Source organism: Diadema setosum, chromosome 12 (assembly GCF_964275005.1).
Source record: "Diadema setosum chromosome 12, eeDiaSeto1, whole genome shotgun sequence".
NCBI lineage: Eukaryota > Metazoa > Echinodermata > Echinoidea > Diadematoida > Diadematidae > Diadema > Diadema setosum.
In genome coordinates, this window is record NC_092696.1 from 9,827,491 (window position 1) to 9,838,269 (window position 10,779).

A 10,779-nucleotide genomic window follows, 5' to 3' on the forward strand; every position below is an offset into this window, starting at 1 on the left:
TTGAAGAGACTGGCCCGCCATATTCCGTGATCTGGAGAGTCCACTCCTGTCCAGTAAATCTTTTCCCGCCAAATGTTAGCGGTGATGTCAAACGGCTTAGGGGTATTTTCGCGGAAGATGCTGATCCTTGACGAATTCACCTTCCAGATCATATTTCTACCGAAGTGTGCAATGAATACCAGAACACCTGTTTGAATGATATAAAAAAAGAGGAAAAATGTCTGGCATCCCGATATCACTAATTTATTTCAAAATCCCAGTATACAACTGAAATACATGAACGTGGGAAACCCATTATACAGTAGCAGAAGAGTACAAACCATGACAAAATCTTATCGAATCATATCATTTTACTATGAGTAGGAGATAATCATATTCATATTTTGCAGGCTGGGTTAGGCTACCGCGTACGGTTGCAACCTGCTTAATTGGATTTATTCATCGCCTAACGATTTTTGTAGAAGCCTAGTGGGCTGTACATAAAGCCCGAGCGATGGCCCGCAGGTTTCTGCCGGATATTTTGAACGAGCTTCCTGGGTATAGATGTGACTGCCCCTTGGCCATCAACGACAACGTAGTGGCGAATCGGGGGGGCGCAACCGGCGCACGCCCCTCCCCCTTATTTTTCGTTAAAAAAGAAAGAAACAAAAACAAAAAGAAACAAAAAGAAAGAATATGAAATGAGACCCGGAAGTGACACCAGAAATATTAATTGCGCCCTCCCCCCTCCCCCTTTACAGAATTTCCGGATCTTAGATCCGACTACGACAGCGGAAATCAAAATCCCAGCACCTTTGCGATAATAAACTGTGAAACCATAGATTTTTGGACATTGTGATGAATATCTGTATCGTATTAAATTTGTATAGTTTGTCAAGTGGGAGAAATATGGCTTATGTGCAAAGTTCATAAGGCCTGTAATTAACGAATGACTTTCCTTCAATCTTATAGGGAACCCAAACCCAAAAGCGATGTGGATTGAGTGAAGCAGCAACATTAGTAGAACACATCAGTGAAAGTTCGAGGAAAATCGAACAATCGATGCAAAAGTTATGAATTTTTCCAGTTTTGGTGTTTGAACCGCTGGATGAGGAGACTGCTAGAGGTTATAACGCCATGTGTGATAACAATATAAAGAAAATATAAAGGGAGATCCAGAAAATTAACTTTTCTAGCATAATGAAAGAGCACTTGACTAACCGCTTTCAGAAAGCAGGGGGAATAATATTGCTACCCTTATCATGTCAGTATCAAGTTGATGGAATTTTTAATTTTCATGAAAAATGATTTTTTTTGTATAAAAAAATAAATTTCTGTGCTTTTGTCATTGGCGTTTAATTATTTCTTCTTCATATTCAAATAGTCAGTCGACGGCGAATGCTCGGTTAAATCGCTGCCCGAATGGTTGCCACCAGCTGGGCATCGAGTGTATTCCGAGTGCAGAGTGAAAAGCGAGCAGGCGCCACCGAAATTTGAACTCCGCGGCAAAACTTCATCAGCGACGGAGTGATCGCCTAAAAGTTTACGAGGAGTCAAAAACACTGCCTTCTTTTCAAACCTCATGACTGAGACTTATGATATCAGTTGGTGATGATTCTTGATATTGTAAAAAAAGAAAAATTCCAAAAGTTCCTTAAGTTCGTTTAAATTCGTTATTAATTGATGAGATCTGCACGTCCATGTCGACCTCCGATACTGCATGATTGATATAAAATCTGTTCATCTATACTCCATACAGTGAACAAATTAGACACACAGTTTGTGTTTAGGAAAATTTCGCTGACTGCCAAATTCTGATAAAGCATTAGTTGTTGACTCCAAGACATTAGATGGTGAGAGGATAGTGCATTAATCAGAGAATTATCTGACCCCAAATATCTCCTGTTGAATACCTTACCTTTTAATGGGTCTAACATTGTTGCGGTTGCATTTCCGATTGATTCCGATGTCACGCCAGCGTGTGCCGCGTCCTTTCTGGTAGCCTCACTCGTAACAAGATTTGTTGGAGAAACATGCCTCGACGTCGTTTCGATGGTATCCACGCTCGGTTGGGTGGTAGAACCTAAACAACGTTTTGTACCCGTAAATAAAAAGTGTGTGTGTGGATGAGGGAATGTGTGTGTGTGTGTGTGTGTGTGTGTGTGCGTGTTTGTGTGTAATTTTCTTCAGGGCATGCATTTGCGTTTTCAAATTCTCAGCAATGGAAAATTGATAAATTTACACGATACTAAAAACTAAAAGTGAGTTTATATAGAAGGTGTTACAAAAATGCACATAAGAAGGGATAATTCTTTGAGAACTCATCGCAACCAAAAACCCCTCTAAGTTACAATGATCCACATTCAATGTTCATTTCTGTAGACTTGTATTTAAAAAAAAAAAAACACTTCTATTGTTATGATTCTTAATGTTGTAAAAAAAGAAAAATTCCAAAGTAGGTGCTCATTGAACTCTTCTGTTTTTTGTTTCCGTCCTTGAAAAAAAAAATAATATGAATCACTTAAAATATTTTTATTTTCTTTTTCCAAGTAAGCAAATGCAAACTTGAAGCAGTTTCTACATTTTCTTTGCTAAGCAAATGCTATCAAATTGGTCTCTTTTCAATGCCATTTCCTTGTAGAAAGAGCTAGAAATGTCTATATGCGACTGGTGTGCCTCCGCAATCATGGTAATATTGCGTGGTTCTCTCAATTGGTCCAAAGTACATCTTGAAAATATAAGGCGACAGTTTCACATAATTGGCACAAAAAACAAATGAATAGATATGACATGTTTCTCACAAATGTTCAGGATTTACATTCCTTGAAAACCCAACGAAGAAGGGACGGCAGACATTATGTTATTGTGCTTTGTATTACGACAAAAAGCTAGATCAAGAGGATGCCATTTACAGGATAAAGGAAATATTTTGTGAACATCGATGAAATTACTCTAGCTTTGACAATAAATTTATTGGGACAGTATAAGTTGTTACTTTTGAACACGGGAAGACCAGGTAATTTCCAATTAAAGTATACTGAAGAATAATGAGTGTGAGCATTAACGGTTGATTACTGTATCACCAAATGCGCCAAATCTTGACGAAAGCAACATCAATTTTCATAAAAGTGCAATATCACACTTCTATCTGACCTCCGATACTGCATGATTGATATAAAATCTGTTCATCTATACTCCATACAGTGAACAAATTAGACACACAGTTTGTGTTTAGGAAAATTTCGCTGACTGCCAAATTCTGATAAAGCATTAGTTATTGACTCCAAGACATTAGATGGTGAGAGGATAGTGCATTAATCAGAGAATAATCTGACCCCAAATATCTCCTGTTGAATACTTTACCTTTTAATGGGTCTAACATTGTTGCGGTTGCATTTCCGATTGATTCCGATGTCACGCCAGCGTGTGCCGCGTCCTTTCTGGTAGCCTCACTCGTAACAAGATTTGTTGGAGAAACATGCCTCGACGTCGTTTCGATGGTATCCACGCTCGGTAGGGTGGTAGAACCTAAACAACGTTTTGTACCCGTAAATAAAAAGTGTGTGTGTGTGTGTGTTTGTGGATGAGGAAATGTGTGTGTGTGTGTTTGTGGATGAGGGAATGTGTGTGTGTGCGTGTGTGTGTGCGTGTGTGTGTGTAATTTTCTTCAGGGCATGCATTTGCGTTTTCACATTCTCAGCAATGGAAAATTGATAAATTTACACGATAAACTAAAAGTGAGTTTATATAGAAGGTGTTACAAACGGTATCTTTATAGTAATGCACATAAGAAGGGATAATTCTTTGAGAACTCACCGCAACCAAAAAACACCTCTAAGTTACAATGATCCACATACAATGTTCATTTCTGTAGACTTGTATAAAAAAAAAAAAAAACACTTCTATTGTCATGTAGCCATGATACAGTCACAAGAGAGTGATGAGAGATTTTTTTTTTTTTCGTGAGACCTTTTAAAGCTATGTTTTTAGCGATTGTTTGTTTGTGTGTGTGTGGTGTGTTTGTGCGAATATGTGCAGGGTATAGTCTATGCATACATGTGATGTTTTTGTGATTCTAGCGGCCGATGATTGCCTGCTTATAATACATCAGGGGCATGCCAAGTAACATGAAATAAAGTGCTGAGTTCCTTTCCCCCACTCTCCCTCTTAGTGGAGCGGCATAGCCGAACAATTGTGCATTTTGTGATAAAAGCACCAAATTTCGTACACAGGTTGACAATCACGTTCAGATCAAATTTAGATATTGGGCCATCGTAAATAGCGCCCTCAACGTCCATGGCAGCCATCTTTCAAGATGGCTGCCATAAATGCCATGTTTTCGTAGAATGTGCTAATTTTAGGAGAGAAAAGTAAACAAGATTTTGGTTACAAATGGGAAATTACATTCAAAATAAATCTAGATATCGAGCCATCGGAAATAGCGCCCTCAACGCCCATGGCAGCCATTTTTCAAAATGGCCGCCATTATTATGTCATTTTTTCAAAACATTTGCTACCTTCAGAAGGGAAAGCCAGTAAGACTTTGCAAACAAGTGGGAAATTACATTCAAAATGAATTCAAATATTTTGCCATTGTTAACTGCGCCCTCAACGTCCATGATAGCCATTTTTTTTAAATGGCTGTCTAATGTGCCACTTCTTCGATGATTTTGCAAATTTCAGAAGGGAAAAGTTAATAAGATTTTGCCCATAAATGTTAATTACATTCAAAATAAATCTAGATATTGGGCCATCGGAAATTGCGCCCTCAACGGCCATGGTAGCCATTTTTTCAAAATGGCCGCCATAAATGCCATTTTTTGTTAAAAAATGCAAATTTCAGAAGGGAAAGCCAATTTTTTTTTCTCTTTTGTGCAAACAAGCGGAAAATTACATCCAAAATAAATCCAGATATTTGGCAATTGAAAATTGCGCCCTCAATGGCTATGGCAGCCATTTTTTTTTTAAATGGTCACCATAAGTTCCACTTTTTCATTAAAAAAATGCTAATTTCAAAAGGAAAAGTCAATGAAATTCTGGTTATAAATGGGAAATGACATTTAGAATAAATCTCGATATTGGGCCATCGGAAATTGCGCCCTCAACGGTCATGACAGCCATTTTTCAAAATGGCCGCCATAAATGCTATATTTTCGAAAAGATTTACTAAAATCAGAAGGGAAAGCCAACGAGACTTTGCAAACAGGTGGGAAATTACATTCAAAAGTAAACTTATTGGGCCATTGCAAATTGCCCCCTCAATGGCCATTCCCTCAATGGCCATTTTTCAAAATGGCCACCATGAATGTCTTTTTTTCGTAAAGTGTTGCAGACGTCAATCAGGATTTCCACAAAGGTGGAAAATTACATTCAAACTGAATTTGATAATAGGCCATCCAAAAGTGCACCCTCAACACCCATAGCAGCCAAGTTTCAAACAGCTGGAATGGAGGCCCCCCCCCCCCCCACTTCCACCATTTTTTCCCAAAAATTTGCTGATGTCAGAAGGAAAAGTCAATAAGACTTTGCAAACAAGTTGAAAATTCTGCTCAAAAATAAATTTAAGTATAAGGTCTTCTTAGAAGGTGCCCTCAAGGGCCATGCTGACCGCCATGGATGTCTGCTTCTTTTTTATTTTCTTTTTTTTTTTGGAAAGATTTGCTAATTTCAGAGAGAAAATCAATGAAATTTGTACATATGTTGAAAATCATATTCAAAAGAAAATGATATATGAGGCCATTACAAATGGCACCATCAACGACCATGGCAGCCATTTTCCAAATGGCCACTATAAATGCTATTTATTTCTTGAAAATATGATAATGCCAGAAGACAATACAATTTCTTGTGGAAATTGACAAAAGACATTCAAATAAATTCAAGTTTGAATTTGAATTTGAATTTGAAATGAAGATATTGAGCCACCATTTAAACATCGTCCCCAACGGCTATGGCAGCTCTTTGTCAAAATGGCTTCCACACACTCCTTTTTTTTATTTGCCTATTCCAGAAGGAGAAAGCAATAGAAAACTGCTAAAGAGCAATTATATGTAATGCAATCTGGTGTTCAAAGAAATTTAAATTTAAAAAAAAAAAGGTTTCATTGATGGGTTAGTTCTAAATTCATGTTTTCAGTTTAGTTCTAATTGCAGTATTTCGCGTGTGACGGCTAACAGTATGGATATCAAATGTATGTGTTCTTATGGAAGCATAGCATAAAGTAAATTAACTTTTTTTTCGTAAAATGAAAGGCCATTAAGAATGTCTTAAGAATGTTTAGGAAGTTACATTTTAGAATAGATACACGTCATATAGTCCCATATATTCAATGATATGGTGTTGCTGTCAAAGTTGATACATGGCGCCATTATCCCTGAATATTCATATTACTCTTTTTCGGAAATTTTTCATCTTTGCCACCTAAAATATGCACTCGTCATTGGTGAGATATAATCGCTAAGCATTTGCCTTGTTTATTTTAGTTGTTCCTCAAATGATTTCTTTAACACCATATTTCAGATTACACAATGTCTCTGTGAGTATTCTACTGTCTTCTCCTTCTAAAGTTAAGCAAATTTTCAAAAAAAAAAGAAAAGAAAAAGAAGAGTGTATTGTAGCCATTTTGACAAATAGCTGAAATAGCCATTGAGAACACAGCTTATGATGGCTCAATGTTTAAACTTCTTTGTATGTAATAGTCAACTTGCGCAAAAAATGTTTATTGTCTTCTTCCGGCATTAGGACATCTTCATAAAAGAAAAATGGCATCTATGACAGCCATTTTAGAAAATGGCTGCAATTACCGTTATAAGCATTTTTTTTCTTCTTGAAAATTTGCGAAGGAACAATTTCTAGAGTTAGTGCAACCTGGATATATTGTTTGATTTTAAACATGATTTTCAATTTATGTATACATTTGTTGACTTTTCTTTCTGAAATTACCATTTTTTAAAACAAAATGATTATGACAATTGCAGCCATTTTGGAATATGGCCAATGGCAATGGCCGTTGAGGGCAGTATTATAATAATCTAATACAAATATTTATTATAATAATCTAATACAAATATTTATTATAATAATCTAATACAAATATTTATTATAATAATCTAATACAAATATTTATTTCAAACATGATTTTCAAATTGTGTGCAAAATCTTATTGACTTTTCCTTTTGTGAAATCAGGAAATAACAAATAATGGAATCCATGGTGGCCATTTTGAAAAATGGCTGCAATGGCCATTGAGGGCGCTATTTACAATAATGTAATACATAGGCGCAAGATATATTTCAAACGAAATTTTTGAACTGAGTGCAAGATCTCATTTTGAAAAAATGGCTGCCATGACCATTGGGGGCACAATTTGCGATGGCCCAATATCTAAATTTATTCTAAATGTTACATTCCACTCGTTTGCAAAATCTTATTGATTTTCCCTTCTGAAATTTGTAAAATCTTACGGAAACTGGCATTTATGGCGGCCATTTTGAAAAAAATGGCTGCCATGGCCGTTGAGGGCGCAATTTGCGATGGCCCAATATCTAAATTTATTTTGAATGTTATTCCCCACTCGTTTGCAAAATCTTATTGATTTTCCCTTCTGAAATTTTTAAAATTTTACGAAACTGGCATTTATGGCGGCCATTTTAAAAATCCCTGTCATCGCCGTTGAGGGCGCAATTTGCGATGGCCCAATATCTGAATTTATTTTGAATGCTGTTTCCGACACATTTGCAAAATCTTATTGATTTTCCCTTCTGAAATTTGTAAATTTTTACGAAAAATGGCATTTATGGCGGCCATTTTGAAAAAAATGGCTGCTATGGCCGTTGAGGGCGCTATTTGCGATGGCCCAATATCTGAACTTATTCTGAATGTTATTTCCCACTCGTTTGCAAAATCTTACTGGTTTTCCCTTCTGAAAGTTTTAATTTTTTTTGCGAAAAATGGCATTTATGGCGGCCATTTTGAGAAAATGGCTGCTATGGCCGTTGAGGGCGCTATTTACGATGGCCCAATATCTGATCTTATTTTCGGATGTTATTTCCCACTCGTTTGCAAAATCTTACTGGTTTTCCCTTCTGAAATTTTTAATTTTTTTTTTGCGAAAAATGGCATTTATGGCGGCCATTTTGAAAATGGCTGCCATTTCCGTTGAGGGCGCAATTTGCTGTGGCCCAATATTTAAATCTATTTTGAATGTTATTTCCCACTCGTTTGCAAATCCTTAATGATTTTTCCTTCTGAAATTTGTAAATTTTTACGAAAAATGGCATTTATGGCGGCCATTTTGAGAAATGGCTGCCATGGCCGCTGAGGGCGCTATTTACGATGGCCCAATATCTGAATTTATTTCAAATGTTATTGTCAACATGTTTGCGAAATGTTGTGCTTTTATCATAAAATGCACAATTCCTCTAATTTTTCAAGCTATGCCGCTCCACTATCTCTACCTATCTTTCTCATGAACAAAATTAACATGACATGTCAAATCAAGAATGAGCTTCACAAAGACAATGTTTTCGACCGGAAGAATTACCATCAGGATGGTGAGACAATGCTTCTAGCATTGTCTAGCGTGAAACATGCTGGAGTACCTAGCACCTAGCCTTTTGTCAAGGCCCTCTCGCTGTATGGGGAAGAGAGCCCAGCTGAGTGGGGTTGCGCGAGGGCCTTTTGAGATCTGCTTCGCATCCTTTTGTTAGCCCTTTGAATTACCGACTTTTGCTCCCCGATTTCGGGAGCAAAAGTCGGGGTCCAATCAGCGTGTCTGTCTGCTCGAACCCGATTTGAATAGAGCGAATGCACGCCGCTGCCGCAGACCTCACAGAACTCTACACACAGAGTGTGTAGTAGAGTTCCGTGGCAGACCTCCTCGGGTGGTCAGTGATGCATGCGAACAGGCATGACCACCAAGGCTGAGGATGCGGGGAGCGCGCCATTCCATTGGTTGACCGGAAGCCATTAAAATGAGTATTCAGAAGGGTTCACGTGTCATGAATAATAATGTGAAGCAGATCTCAAAAGGCCCTCGCGCTGGCGCGCTCGGCTGGGCTCGCTTCGCTCGCCCATTACAGCGAGAGGGCCTTGACAAAAGGCTAACTAGCACCAAGAAATAGCATCAAGAGAGAGATCGTACCTGTGCAATTGATCCCCTCTGCTCCATTACGGCAGTGACAGGTGTAGTCAGTAACTGCCTCTTCGCACCATCCATTCCCACACGGGTTCTTGCTGCAATCTTGAAAACAGAAAAAGGGCGATAGAAACCTGTTGTCGAAATGCGCGTGAGACGTCATTACGAAAGCCAAGTAATTTCGTTAAAAACAAAGACAAAAATTGTTCAGATCATTTGATCTTTAGTGCTTGTTTGTGTGTCTGTGGGTTTTTTTTTTATGTTTTGCTTTCTTTTCTCAAGCAAATATGACTTCTTCACATTCTAGGTTTCATAGAACTGACCTACTTCATTTTCCAAGGAAAATAATGATATGTACATTAATTCCATCACAGTGTATTTATGTTTTACAATTTTGTAACGTTGTCATGAGCTTCACTTCTTGATTCTCATCCTTGTGTCTAATCATTATGCGTTAAGCTCACACTGTCAGTCTTCGGACTTTTGATGAGTAACAATAAATACCGATTGAATTGAATTGAACTGAATTTAATTTAATTGAACTGAATTTAATTTAATTGAATTGAATTAAATTTATTTGAATCAAATTAAATTTAATTGAATTGAATTAAATAGAATTGAATTAAATTAAATTGAATTGAAAGTCAGAATGTAAAAGTTACATTGCTAATACTGGCTTTCCACTCGTTTTCTTCTCTCTTTTTTCTCTTCTTCTTATGATCTATAACTTTGTACAGATTTAAACGAGACGACACACGAAATAAATTGTCACATAGAAATGTGCTTATATTGTGGCCACTAGGTAGGAAGATGTAAGGCCTAGAAGGATACATTTGTTTTCTGAAAGACCACGAGTAGAAAGAATCACTTTTTAGGTACTTGTATTGGGTTGCATGATAATGTTTCACCAGTTGCATAACAAGATGTAAAATAACAAGCTCATTAATAGTGCAATGCAAGAAATAAGTCAATTCACTACAATTATCTGATGTAGGGCTGAGGTGAATCTCATGAACAAAAATGACAGCAGAAGAATGGATAAGAGGTGTGTAGGGTTTTTTGTTTGTTTGTTTGTTTTTTTCGTCCCCTTGAGAATGTTACAGCTTAATTGAAATAGAAATAAATTAATTATGGCCGTGGAATCACTTTTGAAAGGAAATCTTTGTCATCTTTTAGTAGGCGGTACGAATCTTACCCGGTATTCTACAGACACGACGACCCTCAGGAATACCTAGTCTGTTTCTTCTCTTACAGTGGTGGGCTATAAAAGAGGGAAATGGTATTAACTTCGGGATGGTTCCATTTGTACAACCCTTGCCCATCGGGAGGGTGTAATTCAGACTGTAGCCATCGGAGCACGTCGATCTAGGCCCTTCATGAGCTCTGGCGGACACTGCAGCTGTTAGAGAACAATATTATACATCCGTTGATATATGAATTATATGTATATATTTTGAGTTGTTCAATAAAGTCATTCTTATCGGCGAAATAATGCATTACTAGTTTATTTCTTGATTCTTCGCTATATATATATATATATATATAGAGAGAGAGAGAGAGAGAGAGATATATAGCTGTAGATATCGTTATATATACAAATGTCTAAAAATTATAAAATATATCATATTTGTACACTCAGCAAAAAAAGAAAAGAAAGTATACAC

The 10,779-nt window shown here is 37.1% G+C and overlaps 1 long non-coding RNA gene across 1 annotated transcript; it reads right to left on the bottom strand.

Moving 5' to 3' along the window:
• Nucleotides 1-3,426: 3,426 nt before the first annotated feature.
• On the bottom strand, nucleotides 3,427-10,397 carry LOC140236020 (uncharacterized). Its single transcript, XR_011901739.1, has 3 exons — nucleotides 10,311-10,397; nucleotides 9,122-9,220; nucleotides 3,427-3,507 (listed from the first exon to the last, which is right to left on the bottom strand). It is a non-coding gene; the product is annotated as an uncharacterized lncRNA (long non-coding RNA).
• Nucleotides 10,398-10,779: the final 382 nt, after the last annotated feature.